The sequence below is a fragment of the Colossoma macropomum genome, unplaced genomic scaffold, assembly GCF_904425465.1.
Source record: "Colossoma macropomum unplaced genomic scaffold, Colossoma_macropomum, whole genome shotgun sequence".
Classification (NCBI taxonomy): Eukaryota; Metazoa; Chordata; class Actinopteri; order Characiformes; family Serrasalmidae; genus Colossoma; species Colossoma macropomum.
The window spans coordinates 41,024,549-41,049,041 of NW_023494805.1; the positions used below are offsets into that span (position 1 = coordinate 41,024,549).

At 40.9% G+C, this 24,493-nt stretch overlaps 1 protein-coding gene across 3 annotated transcripts in view; it reads left to right on the top strand.

Moving 5' to 3' along the window:
* Positions 1-21,683: 21,683 nt before the first annotated feature.
* kmt2cb (lysine (K)-specific methyltransferase 2Cb) overlaps positions 21,684-24,493 on the top strand; it is a 151,759-nt gene continuing 148,949 nt past the window's right edge. For all 3 annotated transcript variants that reach the window (XM_036597087.1, XM_036597089.1, XM_036597088.1), the window contains exon 1: positions 21,684-22,531. The gene's annotated coding sequence lies outside the window, so the exon portion shown is untranslated. The remainder of the gene's footprint in view (positions 22,532-24,493) is intronic.

Genomic DNA, 24,493 nt, shown 5'->3' on the forward strand with positions numbered 1-24,493 from the left:
ACTCTAATGTTTTATATCTGTGGTGTAACTCTAATGTTTAATATCAGTGGTGTAACTAATGTTTTATATCAGTGGTGTAACTCTAATGTTTTACATCAGTGGTGTAACTCTAATGTTTTATATCTGTGGTGTAACTCTAATGTTTAATATCAGTGGTGTAACTAATGTTTTATATCAGTGGTGTAACTCTAATGTTTTATACAGTGGTGTAACTAATGTTTTATATCAGTGGTGTAACTCTAATGTTTAATATCAGTGGTGTAACTAATGTTTTATACAGTGGTGTAACTCTAATGTTTTATATCAGTGGTGTAACTCTAATGTTTTATATCAGTGGTGTAACTCTAATGTTTTATATAGTGGTGTAACTCTAATGTTGTATATCAGTGGTGTAACTCTAGTGTTGTATATCTGTGGTGTAACTAATGTTTTATATCAGTGGTGTAACTCTAATGTTTTATATCAGTGGCGTAACTCTAATGTTTTATATCAGTGGTGTAACTCTAATGTTTTATATCTGTGGTGTAACTCTAATGTTTAATGTCAGTGGTGTAACTAATGTTTTATATCAGTGGTGTAACTCTAATGTTTTACATCAGTGGTGTAACTCTAATGTTTTATATCTGTGGTGTAACTCTAATGTTTAATATCAGTGGTGTAACTAATGTTTTATATCAGTGGTGTAACTCTAATGTTTTACATCAGTGGTGTAACTCTAATGTTTTATATCAGTGGTGTAACTCTAATGTTTTATACAGTGGTGTAACTCTAATGTTTTATATCAGTGGTGTAACTCTAATGTTTTATATCAGTGGTGTAACTCTAATGTTTTATACAGTGGTGTAACTCTAATGTTTAATATCAGTGGTGTAACTCTAATGTTTTATATCAGTGGTGTAACTCTAATGTTTTACATCAGTGGTGTAACTAATGTTTAATATCAGTGGTGTAACTCTAATGTTTTATACAGTGGTGTAACTCTAATGTTTTATATCAGTGGTGTAACTCTAATGTTTTATATCAGTGGTGTAACTCTAATGTTTTATACAGTGGTGTAACTCTAATGTTTAATATCAGTGATGTAACTCTAATGTTTTATATCAGTGGTGTAACTCTAATGTTTTACATCAGTGGTGTAACTCTAATGTTTTATATCAGTGGTGTAACTCTAATGTTTAATATCAGTGGTGTAACTCTAATGTTTTACATCAGTGGTGTAACTCTAATGTTTTATATCTGTGGTGTAACTCTAATGTTTAATATCAGTGGTGTAACTAATGTTTTATATCAGTGGTGTAACTCTAATGTTTAATATCAGTGGTGTAACTCTAATGTTTTATATCAGTGCTGTAACTCTAATGTTGTATATCAGTGGTGTAACTCTAATGTTTTATATCAGTGGTGTAACTCTAATGATTTATATCAGTGGTGTAACTCTAATGTTTTATATCAGTGGTGTAACTCTAACGTTTTATATCAGTGGTGTATTAATGATTTATATCAGTGGTGTAACTCTAATGATTTATATCAGTGGTGTAACTAATGTTTTACGTCAGTGGTGTAACTAATGTTTTACATCAGTGGTGTAACTCTAATGTTTTATATCAGTGGTGTAACTCTAATGTTTTACATCAGTGGTGTAACTAATGTTTTACATCAGTGGTGTAACTAATGTTTTACATCAGTGGTGTAACTCTAATGTTTTACATCAGTGGTGTAACTAATGTTTTATATCAGTGGTGTAACTCTAATGTTTTATATCAGTGATATCAGTGGTGTAACTCTAATGTTTTATATCAGTGGTGTAACTCTAATGTTGTATATCAGTGGTGTAACTCTAATGTTTTATATCAGTGGTGTAACTCTAATGTTTTATATCAGTGGTGTAACTCTAATGTTTTACATCAGTGGTGTAACTCTAATGTTGTATATCAGTGGTGTAACTCTAATGTTTTATATAGTGGTGTAACTAATGTTTTACATCAGTGGTGTAACTCTAATGTTGTATATCAGTGATGTAACTCTAATGTTTTATATCAGTGGTGTAACTAATGTTTTACATCAGTGGTGTAACTCTAATGTTGTATATCAGTGGTGTAACTCTAATGTTTTACATCAGTGGTGTAACTCTAATGTTGTATATCAGTGGTGTAACTCTAATGTTGTATATCAGTGGTGTAACTCTAATGTTTTATATCAGTGGTGTAACTCTAATGTTGTATATCAGTGGTGTAACTCTAATGTTTTATATCAGTGGTGTAACTCTAATGTTTTATATCAGTGGTGTAATTGTAATGTTTTATATTAGTGGTGTAACTCTAATGTTGTATATCAGTGGTGTAACTCTAATGTTGTATATCAGTGGTGTAACTCTAATGTTTTATATCAGTGGTGTAACTCTAATGTTTTATATCAGTGGTGTAACTCTAATGTTGTATATCAGTGGTGTAACTCTAATGTTTTATATCAGTGGTGTAACTCTAATGTTGTATATCAGTGGTGTAACTCTAATGTTTTATATCAGTGGTGTAACTCTAATGTTTTATATCAGTGGTGTAATTGTAATGTTTTATATAGTGGTGTAACTCTAGTGTTTTGAATGTTTTTTTAATATAAAAGATGTATTATGCAAGTGTCCACTGGGCTCTGCACTCTGCTAGTATCACTAGCATTAGCGTGTAGCATTAGCATCTCACTGAAGCAGGAGTTCGATGGATGGATTTGAGTCTCCCTTTGTGGCCCTTTCTGAGCCTCCGTCTGACTGCGCTGGAGAGCAGAGCCTTCAGATTTCATCATAAGATTATTGATTGGTTTTCTGGTTCTGTCTCTCTCTCTCTCTCTCTCTCTCTCTCTCTCTCTCTCTCTCTCTCTCACTGTTTCTGAATTGTCTGTGGGGCTTCAGCAATCACCTTCTTCATCGAGAGGCATGTGCTACCCAGGGATGAGCAGACGCTGGGGGGGTTCAGCTCTTTCATATCAGTGGCTGGTGCCGTTTGTGCAGATGGGGTTGTTATTTCGGGTGCGTTGCTCTCTTGAGGATTTTTCCAGGACAAAAAAAAACATCTTACAGCTACATTTTTGTAAACAACTCTATTAGGATGTTAATGTGAAAATGCCTGGATGGCAGAAACACAGAGGCATGTACTATATTCGGAAGGCTGTAATTACACCCGCTTTCATACGGTCAATAACGTCGGACCAAAGGCTAACATTTTTCATCATAGACCACAAAGGTTTGTCCTTGAATTAGACACATAATGCCATGTTTTTCTCTGTACATACAGGGGGATCTTATAACTGTAAAGACAGAAAAAAATGAAGCCCTGTTTCTGTTTCTTATTTCATATAAACATATTTTAGCTTTTTTTTAATTATTGCCTTTGCTATAAAAAATCAAATGTCAAATTATTCTGACACTCAACCCCTTAAAATTTCAGGTGTATTACACACTAAGGCTTATAACTCAGTAACTACAGGGACTTCAATGCAAACTGGCTGAGCTATTCTTAGGTTATAGACATGTGTAATAAAACTTGGGCCTGCCAGTGGGCCCATGCCTTGTAAAGGGGTTAAAGGAATAGTGAAAAATCACATTTACCCAATTTCCCCTCTTGGCCTAAATGTAGGGGACAGCAGGGCAGAACCTAGCACCTTTAGCTTTTTGCTAATAATTTTAAAAAGTATTTAAGCACCTAACATTTATGGACAAATCAGCTGAAAGTAGCACAAGTGCAAATATAACAACTAAGTCTGTGGATGGAGGACTGTAACAAACTAAGGGGCGAATTTTAACAAATGCTAAAAAAGTCTAGAAAACAGAAGCAGAACAATTAATTCAGTATAATTAGCTGTTGTTTGAACCAGGCAAGCTTTCCAACCTAAAAACCTGAAAGTATTTTTATCAAAATAAATATGATTAGTGAAAAGATGCCCTTTCAAACTTATTTTTGATCACAAAGTAGAAAAGGAAATATAAACAATGTAATAAGGATAGCAGGGTCTGGGTTCGATTCCCCAGCCGGGCAACCTCCCACAGTCCAAATACATGCAGTCAGGCGGATTGGAGATGCTAAATCGCCCCTATGTGTGAGTGTGTATGCCTGTTTTTCTGCTCTGTGATGGACTGGCGGCCTGTCTAGGGTGTTTCCTGCCTTCCGCCCAATGAACGCTGGGATAGGCTTCAGCACCCCCTGGTGCTGTATGTTTTATGAATCTGTGCATAAAAAGTTCCAAAGAATTACTGTTTTGAATTTATATGGGGGGACTGTGGACTTCTCTCCTGGTATGTATTGGTAGACTGGTTGTAACAGCATGTTAAACTAACGCCCCCGTGTGGAGGCTGCAGTTTAGCCTGTATAGCTCTCACTGTGAGCTGTTTATCCGCTTCTAAATGGTGTTATATTACAGACACCAAGAGGGAGATTAAAATAATATAAGTGTGATTTTTTTCACATATATGAACAACTCAGTAACCAAAAACACGATGAAAAAAGTAACTTAAATTGTACAACCATCTTAAGAATGAATCTGGAGAAACTGATTGTCTGACTGTCTGACTGTCTGATTGCCGTCAAAATTCTCAGATGGCGTAGTAGTATGGGAATCTGAGAAGATGACCAAAAGCACATCCTACTTCAGGCATGTCAAACTGGGGACCTAAGGGGACCCAAAGTGCTGTGGGAATTGCCATTTGGTGTTTACATGACCATTTGAATAATGGGATAACAGCAGAAATCCGATAACTGTAGAAAATCAGCCTGTTCTGATCGATGCGCTTTACATGCACTTGAGTAATCAGATAATGTGAAACTCCAGGTCTACATGAGTCAGACAGTAATCAGATTTCTGCTTTGCAACCAGCCAATAAACTCACAGAAGAAGACGAGACGTAAACATAAAACTCAAACTTCACGACGTGGCTGATAAAAAGGATAAAATAAAATGGTTTTCATTTTTCTCCGAATTATCGCTTTCAAATGTTTTAAAATTGCAAGAATAAAACAAAACAATCCAATATTCAGCCAATCCAGGATTGACCAAGCATGAATGTGCAGGTGGACAGAAACCCAAAGGGCCCATACTGACCAGCTTTTTGACTGGCCATCTCACTGTGTCCTCTTCTCCAGGAGCGCTCCCTCGGCCTTGTTAATGACTGGCCATCTCACTGTGTCCTCTTCTCCAGGAGCGCTCCCTCGGCCTTGTTAATGACTGGCCATCTCACTGTGTCCTCCTCTCCAGGAGCGCTCCCTCGGCCTTGTTAATGAAATTAGATGCGGTGATTAACCTTTAAACAGGACCGGCAGCCCTGTAGAAGTGGATTGTTTCACACCACGTTAAGTGTGGGCTCAAAAACAGGCTTTACAGCCTCACCTGAGGTGCCTCCTGCGGCTGGACGAGAAGACTGGGCTTTATGTTCTGGCCCTAAGGTGATATTGCTGTGTTTTCAATAGAGGCTCCAGCCTGAGCAGATAACACAGGCCAGCTATCCTGAACCACTAGAGAGAACATCACTGACCTACCAGTGGATGGGAAATAGCAGCGCAGAGGAGATGAGCAGATTTAGCCATCAAACACTGAGTGAGTTTACATGCACTTAATAATCTGATAACTGCAGAAAATCAGATTTTGTCAGTAATCTGATCAACGTGTTTACATGTACTTGAGGAATCAGATAATGTGAAACTCCAGGTCTACATGAGTCAGACAGTAATCAGATTTCTGCTTCACAACCAGCCAATAAACTCACAGAAGAAGACGTGACGTAAACATAGCGTAAAACTCAAACTTGTCACTGTGTGTTTTTTTAAACATTGTGCTGCTTTACCTGAAAATATGAACAAACATCATCTAGAAGATGAAGAATATTTAAATCCTTTATTTCGTATTTGGTTTCAGCGTCGCTCCAAAAGTGTTTTGCTGTGTCTCGCGACATCCACCATCTGATCTCGCGCATGCGCAGACTGAGAAATGCAAAAGTGCATTAATTGGATTTCTAGATCGGAGTATGGTGTTTACATGACACTTTGAATAATCGGATAACAGCAGAAATCCAATTATGATCGGATTATTGAGTGCATGTATGCGTACTGATTTGAGTGTGTTTACATGCACTTAATAATCTGATAACTGCAGAAAATCAGATTTTGTCAGTAATCTGATCAACATGTTTATATGCACTTGAGTAATCAGATAATGTGAAACTCCAGGTGTACATGAGTCAGACAGTAATCAGATTTCTGCTGTGCATCCAGCCAATAAACTCACAGAGGAAGACGTGACGTAAACGTAACGTAAAACTCAAACTTCATACTGTGGCTTTTTAAAAAAACATCGCGCCACTTTACCTGAAAATATGAACAAACATCATCTAGAAGATGAAGAATATTTATATCTCTCATTTTGTCAAGCATGTATTCGGTTTCAGCGTCGTTCCAAAAGTGATTTGCTGCGTCTCGTGGCGACGCTGCTCTCTTATTTCCAGTCTGTTTTCGCACATGCTCAGACTGAGAGAAAGGAAAGAAATCAGAGTAAGAGTTTACATACACTGAGAAATCTGATTACTGAGCTAAAATCCAGCCTCTTTATCAGATTTCTTAATCAGATTTCTAGATGGGAGTATATTGTTTACATGATGATTTGAACAATCAGATAACTGCAGAAATCTGATTATGATCGGACTATTGAGTGCAGGTAAACGCTCGCATTGTGAACTGTGTATTGTTCTTTTCAAATCCTTAGTTAGCAAATCAATATTTCTGTAAAAAAAATAATTAACACAGTTTCCCTGCTTACCTTAAATGCAGTCGACCAGCTAAGACATGTTTGGAGTCTGAAGTTTGTTTCTTTAGTTTTCCACTGGAGCTACGAGGCTAATGGAAGCTTGTGGCCTAGCAGTTAGCATTGTGCTAACTGCATGTCATCACACTCCTCAAACAGTGTTGAGTTGTTAAGTAATTTCAAATAGACTTGCTTATGTTGCTTCTGACACTGTGTACCTTTATCTATAAAAGTATTTAGTACCGTTGCCCAAAGTTTGAAGCCATAATTGGATTGTAAGTTAGATGTTATTCAAATTTCTACATTCACACTATCAGTCAGAATTTTGGAATCTCTTCAGTTATTAGTCACTTTAGTCACTTTATACACCAATGAGCCAAAATAAACTTCACATCCTGCCAAAAAAACAGGTCTGACCTGTCGAGGCATGGACTCTACAAGGCCTCTGAAGGTGGCCTGTGGTATCTGACACCAAGATGTCAGCAACAGATCGACTGAGTCTGGTAAGTTGTGAGGAAGAGCCAGAGTTGTTGTTCCAGCACGTCCCACAGATGCTGGATCGGATTGAGATCTGGGGAATTTGGAGGCCAGAGCAACACCTTGAGCTCTTCGCCACGTTCCTCAAATCATTCCTGAACAATGTATGCAGTGTGGCAGGGAGCATTATCCTGCTTAAATAGGCCATCGCCATGAAGGAGTGTACCTGGTCCACAATGATGTTCACGTCAGTGTCAAATAGACATCCACATGAATAATGCTGGACTAGAACATCCATAAGAGCATCAATGTCCCTCCACTGGCTTGTCTTCTTACCACAGTAGTTGTAGGTGCTTTGGATGGAAGACAGGGGTCAGCAGGGGCGCTCTGAGGGGTCTGCATCTACAATGACGCTTACATCTTCACAACTGCCCATTTCTCCCACGTCAACTACAAGAACCGACTGTTTGCCCACCGTCTCATACATCCTGCACCTTGACACACTCATAAGCTGCGTTCCAAAGTCTGGGCTGCATTTCTCGGCTGCTACGTCACAGCAGGCCGTTCCGAAGCGAAGGATACAGAAGGATACACAGCCTAGAAATGCAGCCTACGTTCGGAGTGACTTCAAGGACGCATCAGATGTTTCCTTCCAGGCTTTCGGTTGCCCACAGTTCTCAGCGCACGAACGACATGGAGGAAAAAAAAACAGCACCACGAAAACGATGGTAAACGAAGCCGTTGGAGCAGAGCTTGTTTTAAAATATAAGCTGTTCACAGCCCTGAATTCGTCTTCGTTATCTTATAAAGTGTAAAATGACTGATTAATTGAAGAATTCATCCGTATATCATATTTAATGTAGAACTACTTGTATGTATGTAGTTTATCGTGCTACATAAGAACATCTCCTCTATTCTTGTGAAGAAATGAAAAAGCAACAAACTCAACGCAACGGGCTCCATTTTCTCTCACCAGTTCCCTCATGACTTCCGCGCTGCTCTGGTGACGTCACCACACAGCCTCATTAGGACTGGTCCATTTGTGTGACCAGTAGGCTACTAAGGAGGAGTCTTCATAGGACAGTCCTACCGAGGACCCGCCCTACCTCAGCTGCAGCCTAGGCTTTGGAACGCAGCTATGGTCTAGTACCTTGTGCCTGTATACAAAACAGCCACTAAATGAAAAACAGACGAGATAACTACTCTAGTATTCAGGGGACAGTGACATCTGTGGGTGAGGAGGTGAAACTTCAGCACATGTCATTTGAAATATGAAGGTGCACAAGACGAGCACATTAGAATCGTTAATTAATTAGGGGAAATTGCGCAACTTTGATTGTTTACCAAACTTTCACTTTAAAGAAGAAGAAAGACTTTAAAGGAAGAAGAAACGTAATGTAAATTACAAGGGCCACAAACAAAGTGACTATGACACAAGTCTGAATGCTAAACTTTCCTCTCTATCAGAGTTCGGTTTGTTTTTAACAGGAATGCAACTTTAAACTGCCATAGATTTTTTCTCTGTCTGATAATTGGGCAACTTCTACAGCTTCTGAATGGGGCCATTAGAGCCACATTGGTTGCATGAGAACGCTTTAAGGAGAAGCTTTTGTTGTGAGCAATTTCATTTTGATCAAAGGGCTCGGCCCACTTGGCCTAAACTGCCTGCCATCTGATTGGTAATCACTAATAACAGCCACATGCTGGGACCACAAAGAACCAGGATGATGCAGAGCGAGATGTCAATACGAGGATCGCTCAGTGAATTCACTCTTACTTTAAAGCAGTTCTTTTTCCCAGAACTGGAACTGATGGAAATTCAGATTAATCAGTTGAGGAGAGCCGCTAAGATGACCGTATCGTATCTTATATCTACAGCACAGTTAGAAGAGAGGAAATGAGCCTGATCCCTGTGAGATGATCAGTGGAAAACATCTGGTGAGACTGAGTGAGTTTACCTGCGCTCAATAATCCATCATAATCAGATTTCTGCAGTTATCTGATTATTCAAATGATCAAGTAAACAGCACACGCTGATTTCTTAGATCAGAGTAAGGTCTAGAAATCTGATTAAGAAATCTGATAAAGAGGCTGGACTTTAGCTCAATAATCAGATTTCTCAGTGCATGTAAACTCTTACTCTGATTTCTTTCCTTTCTCTCAGTCTGTGCATGTGCAAAAACAGACTGCTGTACCGTAAAAAAGTGAGCAGCATCGCCACGAGACGCAGCAAATCACTTTTGGAGCGACACTAAAACAAAATACATGCTTGACGAAATAAAGGATTTAAATATTCTTCATCTTCTAGATGATGTTTGTTCATATTTTCAGGTAAAGTAGCTCAATGTTTTAAAAAAAGCTGCGGATAAAGTTTGGTTTTACGTTACGTTTACGTCACGTCTTCCTCTGTGAGTTTATTGGCTGGTCGTAAAGCAGAAATCTGATTACTGTCTGACTCGTGTAGACCTGGAGTTTCCCCAATATCTGATTACTCAAGTGCATGTAAACGTGTTGATCGGATTACTGACAAAATCTGATTTTCTGCAGTTATCAGATTATTAAGTGCATGTAAACACACTCACTGATTTGCCAAAGGGTAAAAAGCAGTGAACAATCAATGACAATAGCCTGTTTAATTCTACACTCTTAAAAAAGATGGTTCTTCAAGGGTTCTTCAGTAAAGAAAAAACAAAAACACTCAAAGAACCTTTTTGCACGATTAAAAGATTCTTTCCATCATGAAAACGTTCTTCAGATTGATGGAGAATGTGCTGCACATAGCACCTTTTTGAAAAGGGTTTTATACAGCACCAAAAAGAGTTCTACTATGGTTACGATGTCAAGCTTGTAGCAGTAGAAGAACGCTTTTTGGTGCTATATAGAACCTTTTTCAAAAAGGTGCTATGTGCAGCACATTCTCCATCAATCTGAAGAACACTTTCATGAGGCAAAGAACCTTTTAATCATGCAAATGGTTCTTTGAGTGTTCATGATATAAAATCATTTTCTTTACTCAAGAACCCCTAAAGAACCATCTTTTTAAGTGTGTATGGGAGAATGAAAGCTTGGAAAATGGTCATGTAGAGATGAATTATGGTGTCTGAAATATGGTGGACTGTTACTGCCTTGATGTGCAGCTGTTTGCGCTGTTCTTCATATCAGTGATGTTCCACAGCTGTTTGTGTGATTTACTTTTCCACAGCAGTTTAGATGTAAATGTTCTCTGTAAATATGATTAGCTTGGCCTGCTGAATCGGCATCTACTGGCACTTTTCAGCTCTGTGGAGCAGAACATTTGATTGGAGATCAGTTTCTGTGTATTGTGAATGAGCTGATTTCAGTGGTTACAGTGATTGATATTGTTAATAAAGTCATTAAAGTGTGTTTGACCAGGTCAGGCTGAACGTATATGGGAGTGTGTGTGTGTGTGTGTGTGTGTGTGTGTGTGTGTGTGTGTAAGGAGTTGACGTCATTCTCTGTACTTGCAGATTCACTTACACAGTGTTAGACTGCCCCCTGTCTAAAGCAGCTGGTAATTACAACACTAGGACTATTTTAACATCAGGCAATTTATCCAGCACACCGTCAAAGGTTCTTTAGTAAAGGGGCCCATGAGTTCTGTATAGAACCATTTCATACTTAAATGGTTCTTACCATGGTGAAATGGTTCTTCAGAGTGATGAAGAATGTGTTGCATATGGTTCTATACAGCAGCAAAAATGGTTCGTCCATTGTTACGACGTCAAGCTTGTCACAATAGAAGAACCTTTTTGATGCTATATAGAACCATTTATAGAAAGGTTCTATATGGAATCATACACAACACATTCTCCATCAGTCTGAGGAACCATTTCACCATGCAAAGAAACATTTAAGCATGAAATGGTTCTATACAGGACACATTTCTATAGAGAACCATTCCCTCCACTAAAGAACCCTTGAAGATCTTTTTAAGAGTGTAGTAGCGTTTTGGGGAAAAAAAATCATAGAACACCATTCATTTAATTTCCTTTAATTTCCAGTCAAAATAACTGTTAAAAACAATCTATTCATTTTTTAACTTCAGGAAAAATGCAGAAAATATATTTAAAAGAAAATTACACAGAAGCCTCCACAACTAAATATCATAACATGTTTACTTTTATTACAGCTCCCATTCTTCTCAGGAGACTTGCTTTCAGTTTTTGGACTGGTCTGGACTCTGGGGTGGTCAGTCCATTGCTCTGGTAACACCAGCAGCTTCTTTGATTTCTTCTTTTATGTCCATTTCCTTTTGTCAGTAATGGCTTCTTGGCAGCTAAACATTCCTATACCGTATATGTGTAATTTGCCACTGGGTAAAAAAAACAATGGGGAAACTCCAGCTCTACATGAGTCAGACTTTAATCAGATTTCTGCTTTACAAGCAGCCAATAAGCTCACAGAAGAGGACGAGACGTAAATGTGAAACTCAAACTTCATGCTGCGGCTTTTTTTTAAAACATCGCACCACATTACCTGAAAATATGAACAAACATCCTCTAGAAGATGAAGAATATTTAAATCCTTTATTTCCTGTTTGGTTTCAGTGTCGCTCTGAAAGTGTTTTGCTGCGTCTCACGGCGACGCTGCTCACTTATTCCTGGTACTGCTGTCTGTTTCACACATGCGCAGACTGAGAAACCTGAAAGAAATCAGAGTAAGAGTTTACATGCACTGAGAAATCTGATTACTGAGCTAAAATCCAGCCTCTTTATCAGATTTGTGCTGTTTACATGACGCTGAGTGCGTTTACATGCACTCAATAATCTGATAACTGCAGAAAATCAGGTTTTGTCAGTAATCCGATCAACACATTTACATGCACTTGAGGAATCAGATAATGGGAAACTCCGGGTCTACATGAGTCAGATAATAATTGGATTTATAATAATTGGCTTTATAACCAGCCAATAAACTCACAGAAGAAGACGTGACGTAAACATAATGTAAACTCAAACACGCCACTTTACCTGAAAGTATGAACAAACAACATCTAGAAGATGAAGAATATTTAAATCCTTTATTTCGTGTTTGGTTTCAGCGCCGCTCCAAAAGTGTTTCGCTGCGTCTCGCAAAATCCGCCGTCTGATCTCGCGCATGTGCAGACTGAGAAATCCTATAGAAATCGGAGTAAGAGTTTACATGCACTGAGAAATCTGATTACTGAGCTAAAATACAGCCTCTTTATCAGATTTCTTAATAGGATTTCTAGATCAGAGTATGGTCTTTACATGACCATTTGAATAATCGGATAACTGCAGAAATCTGATTATGATCGGATTATTGAGTGCATGTCTACGCACTCATTTTGAATAATCAGATAACTGCAGAAATCCGATCAAATTATTGCGTGCATGTAAACGCACTCACTCACAGTTTGTACGTTCTGTTAATGAACTATTACATATTTATATCTATGTATCGAAGCTGAAATACATAAATGTGATTAATTCTCTAACTGTAAATAATTACCTACAAATGCTCTTCTACCATCCTGCATGTGTCCCACCATGTTCTAGATCTGCAGTCCAGTAGTCACTGGTGTATCTGCTGGATCCTTTAAACACTCACCGAGCACTTTATTAGGAACACCTGTACACCTACTCATTCATGCAGTTATCTAATCAGCCAATCAGGTGGCAGCAGTGCTTAAAATCACGCAGATACAGGCAGCAGCTTCAGGTAATGTTCATGTCAACCATCAGAATGAAAAATGCGATCTCAGTGATTTTGAGCGTGGTGTGACTGTTGATGCCAGGCGAGCTGGTTTGAGTGTTTCTGTAACTGCTGATCTCCTGGGATTCTCACACACAGCGTCTCTAGAGTTACTCAGAATGGAGCAATAAGGAAAAAACATCAGTGAGCGGCAGTTCTGCGGAAGGACATTACTTGTTGGTGAGAGGGGACAACAGAAAATGGCCAGGCTTGTTGAAGCTGGCAGAAAAGCTACAGTAACTCAGATAACCACTCTGTACAATTGTGTTGAGCAAAAAAGCATCTCAGAATGAACAACACATCAAACTTTGAGGTGGATGGGCTACAACAGCAGAGGACCACATCGGGTTCCACTTCTGTCAGCCAAGAACAGAAACCTGAGGCTGCAGTGGGCACAGGCTCACCAACACTGGACATCTAAAGACTGGACAAACATACACTGGTCTGATTTATCCTCAGGAACACAGATGGTAGGCTCAGAATTTGGTGCCAACAGCCTGAATCCGTGGACCCAATCTGCCTTGTGCGAGCAGTCCAGGCTGGTGGAGGTGGTGTAATGGTGTGGGGAATGTTTACTTGGCACACTTTGGGCCCATTAATACCAATCAATCATCGCTTGAATGCCACAGCCTGTTTGAGTATTGTTACTGACCATGTTCGTCCCTTCATGGCCACAATTTACCATCTTCTAACGGCTACTTCCAGCATGATAAAGCACCATGTCACAAAGCAAAAGTATCTAAAACTGGTTTCATGAACATGACAGTGAGTTCAGTGTTCTTCGGTGGCCTTTCCAGTTACCAGGTCTGAATCCAGTAGAACACCTTTGGGATTTGGTAGAATGGGAGATTCACAGCATTAAAGTGCAGCTGAAAAATCTGCAGGAACTGCATGATGCAATGAGGTCAACATGGACCAGAATCACAAAGGAATGTTTCCAACAACTTGTGGAATCCACAGCATGAAGAATTGAGGCTGTTTTGAGAGCAAAAGGAGGCCAAACCCAGTATTAGTACAGTGTTCCTAATGAAGTGCTTGGTGAGTGTGTGATCCCAGTGCTTCTGTTTAATCTTCCTCATAAAGAATGGGTTCTCATTTTGAGTCCTGGTTCCTCTCTGTGGTTCTTCTTCATGTTCTTAGGTAGTTTCACCTTTAGCATTGTGGTTCCTCTAGGTGATTCTTCCTCATGCTCTTAGTGAGCTTTTCCGTTTGGGTCTTTGTTCCTCTCAGTGGTTCTTCCTCGTGTTCTTAGGTAGATTCACCTTTTGCATGTTGGTTCCTCTCAGTGGTTCTTCCTCATCCTCTTAGGGACTTTTTCCTTTTGAGCCTTGGTTCCTCTCAGTGGTTTTTCTTCATGCTCTTTGGGAGTTTCTTCTTTTGAGTCTTGGTTCTTCTCAGTGGTTCTTCTTCATGCTCTTTGGGACTTTTTCCTTTTAAGTCCTGGTTCCTCTCAGTGGTTCTTCATGCTCTTTAGGAGTTTCTCCTTTTGAGTTTTGGTTCCTCTCAGTGGTTCTTCTTCATGCTCTTTGGGAGTTTCTCCTTTTAAGTCCTGGTTCCTCTCAGTGGTTCTTCCTCATGTTCTTAGGTAGATTCACTTTTTGCATTTTGGTTCTTCTATGTGGTTCTTCCTCATCCTCTTAGGGACTTTTTCCTTTTGAGCCTTGGTTGCTTTCAGTGGTTCTTCTTCATGCTCTTTGGTAGTTTCTTCTTTTTGGTCTTGGTTCCTCTCAGCGGTTCTTCCTCATGCTCTTTGGTAGTTTCTTCTTTTTGGTCTTGGTTCCTCTCAGCGGTTCTTCCTCACGCTCTTAGGTAGTTTCACCTTTAGCATTGTGGTTCCTCTAGGTGGTTCTTCCTCATGCTCTTAGGGACTTTTTCCTTTCGAGTTTCGGTTCCTCTCAGTGGTTCTTCCTCATGTTCCCCGGGAGTTTCCCCTAATGCTGTTTTCCTCTGTGACATTCATTAGGGCGTGGCCTATCCCCCATATCTGGAAAGCTGTTTTGGAAAACACTGTGCCAAGAGGAAACTGAAATCAGCTGCACAGTGCACTTCATTTACTGTAGGTGGCACTATAACAACAGGAAAGGAGACGCAGCTCAGAACCTTCAGAAGGCCACGGTGCGACAGTGAAGCTGGCTTGGTCTGACTCACCCGGTTCAGTGAGTCAAAATCATGTTAAGTGTGCTTTTCTCTGTGAATTTTAAAGGCATCATTTGATTTGGAATTGATTTCTAGACACGGAACTGAGAAAGTGCTGCACTGAATTTTCATAATTCATATCTGTGCATCTTTCCACATCAGCAAAACGCACTACAGCAGTTATTGCCAAAGTAGTGAGTGAGTAAACTGAAAGGCGAAAATGGGTGGATGCAATATATTTTATTACTGTGGAAATGATACACATTTGAATCAAATTCAATGCCTTAACATTTTCAGTGCGTGAGGGATCAAGTTTCGTAGTTACTTACCTTCGAATGTGATATTTGACTGCATTCTGTTACTCTTCTACGATTTATTGACTGATTATCTATTTTTCTATGATTTTAATGCTCGTTTCCCGTCTTTGAAGCGATTTGTGTTTGTTGTGTTTGCTGGTTGTTTCTGCTCACCTTTGTTCGTCTGGTTTAGATGTTCTTGATGAATTAAATGCTGGAGATATTGTTTGAATTTGGATTCTGAGCATAATATATTCCCCTGATAGCAAGAGGGCCACTGTTGGCCCGCTGATGGCAAAGCTAGTGGTCCACTGCCGTTTTGCTCAGCGTTTTTTGGGCGGCCCACCAGTGGTTAAGCAGAGTATTAGACAAAATTCCACTTATCGCTCATTTTCTACTCATAGTCCAATTTACTTTACCAGCTTTCTGTAGTTATACATTGTAAATTAGTTTAGTAAATCATTTTAATCAGTACAATAATTTTAACAGTGTCAGCAACATTTTCTACAAAATCATTTCACATCAGGCCCAGTCATTATTTTTTTTCTCTTAGTTGTTTGTAATCCATCCATCCATCCATCATCTAAACCGCTTATCCTTCTGGGTCGCGGTGGGGTGCTGGAGCCTATCCCAGCTGTCATTGGGCGGAAGGCAGGATACACCCTGGACAGGTCGCCAGTCCATCGCAGGGCAGACAGACAGACATACACATTCACACACTCACTCACACCTAGGGGCAATTTAGCCTGTCCAATCAGCCTGACTGCATGTTTTTAGACTGTGGGAGGAAACCGGAGTACCCAGAGGAAACCCACGCAGACACGGGGAGAACAGGCAAACTCCACAAAGAGATGACCCTGGTCACCCAGCCGGGAATCGAACCCAGGCCATTCTTGCTGTGAGGCGACGGCGCTGTTGGTTGTAATATTTGTCTTTAATATTTGTTTTTATCTAAAATGAAAAGCTCTCTGAGTTTAAAATCTGTTTGAGGAGATTAAAAACTAGGTAGAGCTTGTATGCAGGACAGTAATCTGGGTGGTCCGAGAGTGGACCAGCGGTGGCAAATAGCTGGCGGGGTGCCGAGCCAGTGGACCGATATATGCTCGCTGTCTGGGTCTTAATAATAATAATAATAATAATATTTTAAAGGAGAAAGTTTACACAGTTTCCCTCTGTCCTTAATGTAGTCAATCAATCAGGACATGTTTGGTGTCTTGTGTTGCACCGGAGCTGTGAGGCTAATGTAGCTAACAAGTAATGGAAGCTTATGCTTCATCAGTTAGCACTGTGCTAACAGCATGTCTAAGTCATCACACGCTCACCTCAGACTGGGTCGAGTTAAGTAATCTTAAATAGACTTGATTCTGTTGTTTCTGACACTGTATGACTCAAACATGGACTAAAGAACATTAGCACAGTTAAACAAAGTCGCAGCCATTTTGCAGTGTGAATGTTGTCTGTACTGGTTATTGTCCATGTCTGTGGATGGCAGTGCGTCATACAGTGTTAGAAACCACTTAAGCAACTCTACTACTGATTACCGAGCGACTCTATGAACGCAGAGCACTAGAGGGTGCTTCACGGCCAACTGGTGGTCGCGGCCCACAGGCTGAGAAATCCTTTTGAGTTTTGGTTCCTCTCAGTGGTTCTTCCTCATGTTCTTAGGGACTTTTTCCTTTTGAGTTTTGGTTCCTCACAGTGGTTCTTCCTCATGTTCTTAGGGACTTTTTCCTTTTGAGTTTTGGTTCCTCTCAGTGGTTCTTCCTCATATTCTTAGGGACTTTTTCCTTTTGAGTTTTGGTTCCTCTCAGTGGTTCTTCCTCATGTTCTTAGGGGCTTTTTCCTTTTGAGTTTTGGTTCCTCTCAGTGGTTCTTCCTCATGTTCTTAGGGACTTTTTCCTTTTGAGTTTTGGTTCCTCTCAGTGGTTCTTCCTCATGTTCTTAGGGACTTTTTCCTTTTGAGTTTTGGTTCCTCTCAGTGGTTCTTCCTCATGTTCTTAGGGACTTTTTCCTTTTGAGTTTTGGTTCCTCACAGTGGTTCTTCCTCGTGTTCTTAGGGGCTTTTTCCTTTTGAGTTTTGGTTCCTCTCAGTGGTTCTTCCTCATGTTCTTAGGGACTTTTTCCTTTTGAGTTTTGGTTCCTCTCAGTGGTTCTTCTTCATGTTCTTAGGGAGTTTTCCTTTTGAGTTTTGTTCCTCTCAGCGGTTCCTCCTCATGTTCTTAGGGGCTTTTTCCTTTTGAGTCCTGGTTCCTCTCAGTGGTTCTTCCTCATGTTCTTAGGGGCTTTTTCCTTTTGAGTTTTGGTTCCTCTCAGTGGTTCTTCCTCATGTTCTTAGCGGCTTTTTCCTTTTGAGTTTTGGTTCCTCTCAGTGGTTCTTCCTCATGTTCTTAGGGGGTTTCTACTTTCGAGTTTTAGTTCCTCTCAGTGGTTCTTCCTCATGTTCTTAGGGACTTTTTCCTTTTGAGTCTTGGTTCCTCTCAGTGGTTCTTCCTCATGTTCTTAGGGACTTTTTCCTTTTGAGTTTTGGTTCCTCTCAGTGGTTCTTCCTCATGTTCTTAGGGACTTTTTCCTTTTGAGTTTTGGTTCCTCTCAGTGGTTCTTCCTCATGTTCTTAGGGACTTTTTCCTTTTGAGTTTTGGTTCCTCTCAGTGGTTCTTCCTCATGTTCTTAGGGACTTTTTCCTTTTGAGTTTTGGTTCCTCTCAGTGGTTCTTCCTCATGTTCTTAGGGAGTTTTCCTTTTGAGTCCTGGTTCCTCTCAGTGGTTCTTCCTCATGTTCTTAGGGGCTTTTTCCTTTTGAGTCTTGGTTCCTCTCAGTGGTTCTTTATGCTCTTTGGAGTGAAGAGGCCACTATGCATTAAGCCAGACGTACACTGTGCGATTTTAGCCCGTTTTTAAGCCCGACTTGGTCGACTGAATTTCATGATCAGGCCGAATTTCAGCTTCATCGGCCGTCGTTTGCTGTGCAGTGTGAGAGGGGAAACGATGCCCAATTATCTGTCCAAACGAGCTCCGACTGAGCAATCGGATGATCGAATGGATTTTCCCCCTCGCAAACCCATTTCTCAAAATCGCAACCAAAACCACACACAGTCACCACCACGGCTTCTACACGGAGGCAAAGAAGTCCACATTTGCAGCACCAGCGTCCGTACATGACAACTTTGCTTCGTTAGACTGAGTTGAATTGCGAGGTATAAATAAATACAGTGTTTTTCTGTCTGTAGACTGGCTGGTCTTCGGCTTCACCGCACACTGTGGCACCAGTTAGCAAAGCTGTTGTAGCGGTTTGTCAATGGCTGAATCTGACTTCTACACCAAAACAGTCCCCTGTTTGTCCAGTATGGAACTGTGCACACACGGCTGAATCTCAGAAGGCTGTTTATTAGACATGTGGTGCACTTTATGGGTGCAGGAGCAGCTATTTTAATATGTGGTGCACTATGTAGGGAGCAGGGAGCCGTCTGAGATTCAGCCAGTGTTTTGGACAGGACGTTGGAGGCGCAGCGTGTTGTTTTGAATGAAACAGCTGTATTGTTGACAGAGCGTCTGTAGGGGCCGTGTTTCATGTGCAGTGTGAGCACCCATGTCGCGCCAGGTCAGTCGGGCCCAGAGTTTTCGCATGGTGAGAGTATATATATTGCAGGCTTTGGTCGAACACGATGGCCGATTTAAATGTACAGTGTGAATCACCAAAGACCAAGACTTCTAAAATCAGTGTCTGCCTGGCTTTAGTGGATTGAGGCTCATAGACTGCTGCCTTAACCTGCTCTAGGCCTTAGACTTGGTCCTGTCCAGAGAAGGTGTACAGAAGACAAGAAGACAAGGCACAATAATGCACAGACTGTCTGATGTGAACTGTACGCTAAAACACCACAGCTGCAAGGGTTCTTTAGTAACAAAAATGGCTCTATATAGAACCGTGAACATTTAAAGAACCCTTGCATGACTAAATGCTTCTTTGCATGGTGAAATGGTTCTTCAGATTGATGGAGAATGTGCTGTAGATGGTTCTTTATAGCACCTTTTTGAAAAGCGTTCTGTATAGCACCAAAAAGGGTTCTGCTGTTGTTATGATGTCAAGGTTGTAACAATAGACGAACCCTTTTTGGTGCTATGAAGAACGCTTTTCAAAAAAGGTGCTATAAAGAACCGTCTAAAGCACATTCTCCATCAATCTGAAGAACCATTTCACCATGCAAAGAACTATTTAAGTAGGAAGCGGTTCTATACAGAACTCATGGTTTTAAACTTTACTAAAGAACCCTTAAAGAGCCGTCTCTTTTAAATGTGTAGGCTGCTGTCATACAGACTATTGACCAATATAACAGTACATTTTACAGGTTGTCATAAACCTGAGAGACATTTTCAACTGAATGAGCTGTTATTTGTGTTAATTGGTCATTCAGTCTGACCTGTTGAGTGTCTGAGGACGCTGGAAGCCCAAACCTGACGAGTACAGGAGGAGAAATATTGTTTCTTGGCAGCTCATGTCAAAATTTTGACTCCGTTTCTTCAAATAAGACCGTATTTTCTAACAATTATCACTTGTAATGTTAAAATACAGATTTTTCTCAAAATACTGACTCAAAATAATTTCTTATTTACTTGAAATTTTGACTTAGTTTGGCAAAATAATGACTTACTTTCATATCAAAATCACTTTTAGTTCACAGTGGTGGTGATAGGAACCAGACGTCCACCTCTAGAAGCTCCCTCACAGAAAGTTACACTCTTAAAAACGATGAGAATTGTTCTATGTAGAACCATAAACACTCAAAGAACCCTAGGGTTCTTTACATCATGAAAATGTTCTTCAGACTGATGGAAAATGTGCATAAATGTGACGTAGATGGTTCTATATAGAACCTTTTTGAAAAGGGTTCTGCACCAAAAATGGTTCTTTCATTTTTATGATGTCAAGCTTATTACAATAGAAGAACCCTTTTTTTGGTGCTATTTAGACCCTTTTTCAAAAAGGTTCTATATAGAACCATCTACAGCACATTCTCCATCAATGCGAACAACACTTTGATGATGCAAAGAACCCTTCAATCATACAAAGGGTTCCTTGAGTGTCATTAGTTCTATATAGAACAGTTTTCTTTACTAAAGAGCCCTGGCAGAACCATATTTTTAAGCGTGTGACAATAGAAGAACCCTAATGTGTGCTATATAGAACTTTTTTCAAAAAGGTTCAATATAGAACCATCTACAGCACACTATTTATTAACCTGAAGACCTCTTTCATGACACAAAGAACCATTTAATCATGCGAAGAGTTCTCTGAGTGTTCATGGTTCTATTTAGAACCATTTTCTATACTAAAGAACCCTTGAAGAACCATTTTTTTAAGAGTATACTACATGAAATGGTTATGAATTCACTGCCTGATGTCTGAAACATTGTTTTATGATAGTTTTGAGAAGATTTTAGCCTTAAATTTCATTCATGGTGGAGGGATACATAATATGCAGGGCGCTGTGAGGCAAAATAGTCCCCAAAGCAAACTTATTTCAGATTTTCCACTATTTCACCATCATCAACATTCCATACAAACCTCAGAAGACTCGTGTAGGTTCACTGGTGGTTCTGGACAGTAAATAAAATGTCTATATTTGTGTTGTAGTCATGGCGACCCCTGGTTTCTATCACCACCACTGTAAAGAAATCTGAACCATTTCACACCAAACCACTCTAAATCACTCTGATTACGTCTCAAGCATTGAGTAATGTGAAAAAAAAATTTGGTGGAGTTCCCCTTTCAGTAATAAATCATTAGTTAAAAAATGTATCTTAACCTATTTCTTAAGACAGTAATATTTCATAATTTTATTTACTCATATTTTAAACATTAGAACACTTTTCTTCCTTAAGAGTCATTTCATGATCGTGTTAAAGCAGGACTTGTGAATGTGGTCGCGTTACTCCAGTCCGTTCCAGTCCGTTCCAGCGATCCGTGCCGCGCTTTGCAGGCATCCCGAGGAGAGAAAAAAAAGAAAGAAAGAAAAAAAGTCGCCTCACCTGCTGAGCTTTCCAACATATCGCTCCGCCGGCTCGGACTCGCTTTATTTATTTTTATTTTTTGGGCGAAAATTATACTTCGCCCGCAGCTCAGAATCACGAGTGTGATTCGTAGGTTCTCGTCGGTGCCGATTTGTCCGCGAGGACGGTTGATTCACCTTCCAAAAACGGGCTCCACGAGGCGGACTGCTTTCGGCACCACTTCGCGGCGGTGCTCGCTTTAGATTTCGAGGGGGGTGTGATTCGGCCGCACTCAAATATGGCTACCATGGAGTGGGAGCTACAACTTTAACAGCTATTCGGATCTAAATAGAGGCTTAACGGTCGTTTTTTTCGCTTTGTGGAGCCTGATTTTTGTGGGATATGTCCTTCGATTCTGCAGTGTGACGCGAAATACGAGGAAAATAGCCCGTGTGGATGTGTTTTGTATAGCTGTGTGTGGTTTTTTTCCTCTTTTTTTTCTTCGGGGAGGCTCGAAATTACAGCCCTCGCGAGCCGAACGGAATAATTTGGATTTGAAAGTAAAAACCGTCGTCGTGCTGAGGTGTTTTCTCCTCGGCTTATTTCCATGGAAAGAGGGTTTTTTCGCGCTGCCAGCGGCTCTTAGGACTCCCTAAAGCGGATAAAGCGGCTCGGAATGACTTGTTTACGGAGAGGAGAGGCATCGTTGGAAGAAGAAAAGCCCGAAAAGCCCTCAGCAGCACAGGGATGTAACGTTAGCCCAAAACCCTCCAGGGTTTTTTTTCTCTCTCGTGATGAAACGGAATAAAAGAAGCTGCTGAAGTCGAACCGAGGGGTCGAAGAGAGTCTGGGTCGCCCTTTTGGATTATTAAGCTAGGCTGGAAGGTTTTTTTTGGACCAGACGTTGGAGAATAACGTTAAACTGGATCTTTTTCCCCCCTTCGCCAGCGGCCGTTGTGGAGCCCTGTGTGTCCGTTAGCCTCTCCTTCTCTGAGGGGATAACGGTAACGGTCCGCCTTCCCCTCCGAGAAAAGCCTCAGAAACACTAAACAGAAGTACTGTGTGACCAAAAAAACACGCTTATTGACATGAAGGAAATATCTAAACATTGCTAGGGCTGAAGAGGTAAGTCTGAGTGCGGTAATTGAGCCGTTTTGTTGTCGATAAATACACTTAAGGCGGTTGTTTAGTGAAGGGAATGCTAGTGTTGGTTGTATTTAGAGCCACGACTTCTCCGTAGAACCGTTTGGATGCTTAAACGGCTCAGATTGATGGAGAACGTGTTGTGGCCGATTTTGTGTGGTTCTATGAAGAGCCCTTTTCAAGAAAGGGTTGCAGAACCCTCTGTGGTGCCGTGTAGAACCGTTTCCAAAAGGTTCTGTGTAGAAAGGAAGCTGGAATCAGCTTGTTGTTCGAATTTTCCCGTTCCACCTTAAATGGTGCAGCAGTTACGTTCTGGCGCCTCAGGCGCCAGAACGTAACTGCTGCACCATTTAAGGTGGAACGGGAAAATTCGAACAACAAGCTGGCGAATATGGAGCCTAACTTCAGCCTCCTTATTTATACCCGTGTAAAACGCATCCTCCTTCACTCTGAAGAACCTTTTCACCGTGCTAAAGAACCGTCTGACCACCTAACAGAGCCGTTCCCTTCACTGAAGAACCCCAGCCTAAGTTAACTAGCTGGCTATCACGTTTCTCCCACAAATCCAGCTAACACGTCACCCCCTCACAGCCTTTTCCCTTCGTTTCTTTCCACTCTTCTCCTTCCTTCCCCAAAGCCTTTCACAATAGTAACCCTAGGAGTGCTGAAGACAGGCGAACGGATGATTTTAGAAGCTATTTTCCTTCAAAAAACACATCTAACGTGAGCTTTCTCCACTGAGAAAGAAAGGCCTGGTGGTCCTTTCAAGCCTTGCCCGATTTCCCATCCAGTTAAAAGTCTTTCAGTCGACAGCACAAAAGAAATGAAGTCTTCCTCACTTCGCACAGCGTCCCAAATCTATTCTACCTTGAGCTGAGAGTCCACAATGAAAATCTCAGCCGTCGAATCCAGCCCCCCTCTTGTGGAGCACTTTCATCATCGCCCAGCTTTTGTGCGTTTTCTGTCAAGATGACTCAGTTAGTGAAATAGTCATTTTATAAACAGATACTGGACTTTTTCCTCCATTCCCCCCCCCAGCACAGAGCTCCTGAGCCCAGTGAACAAAGGCAAAAAGCTGGACATGCCCCCCTCATGTGGACCACTTGCTTTGTGTTCGGTCCTTAGACAAAGGCTATCAGTTTTTTCCTTGTTCTTACAGCCTTTCCAGGCGAATAACTGGTGTTTTGAAACTGGAAAGGAGCGATATATCAGATAGGATGAGCGCTTCGGCCTGGCCGAGTCTAGACGTGGTTAAAAAGAGCCAGCTCACTTTTGGTGGAGCCGTTGGTAGTGTTGCCCCCCAACTTTTTCCTCTTAATTGGAGCGATCCGCCTGGAATATTTTCCCGTTTCCGGTCCGATGCACATACCTAACTGGTCTAACATCGCTTATCGATGCATAGAGGACCTTCGGTCTTCAATTCCGATGGTGTACGACAGCATATATAGCTTCACGTGTGGTTGGAATTCGATTTAAATGCTTGTTAGAGCCCCAAAAAAGCTACTTAAGGTTGCCAGTCCTTTAGCTACGAAGAGTTAATGAAATCTTCCAACGTTCCTTGGCTGTGCTTGTGATTCAGTGCATGCTGAGTCATGACAGCCGGTGAAGAGAAGCAATGGAGGAGTCATGGCTTTGAGTGGTCCTGCACAGTCTTCTTAATATACACCTCCATACGCCCACACCAAAGCACATCTTTGGGAATTCTTTGTTTTTGCAAGACCGCTGCAGGCCGGGATGACTTATTGCTCGAATGCTAGCCATAGGCAAGTGAAACATCCCGTTTTTTTGTGATGGGAAAGATACCCTGCTTGGCAGATGCCTCTCAGAGGATGTCAGGATGCTACGTGACCCTCCAGCTCGCAGGCAGCGGTGTGTACGCAGGGTCCATTGTTAACCGAGCACTCAGCCTCTTTGAGGGATGCATGGCTCGGAGCATGTGAAGTG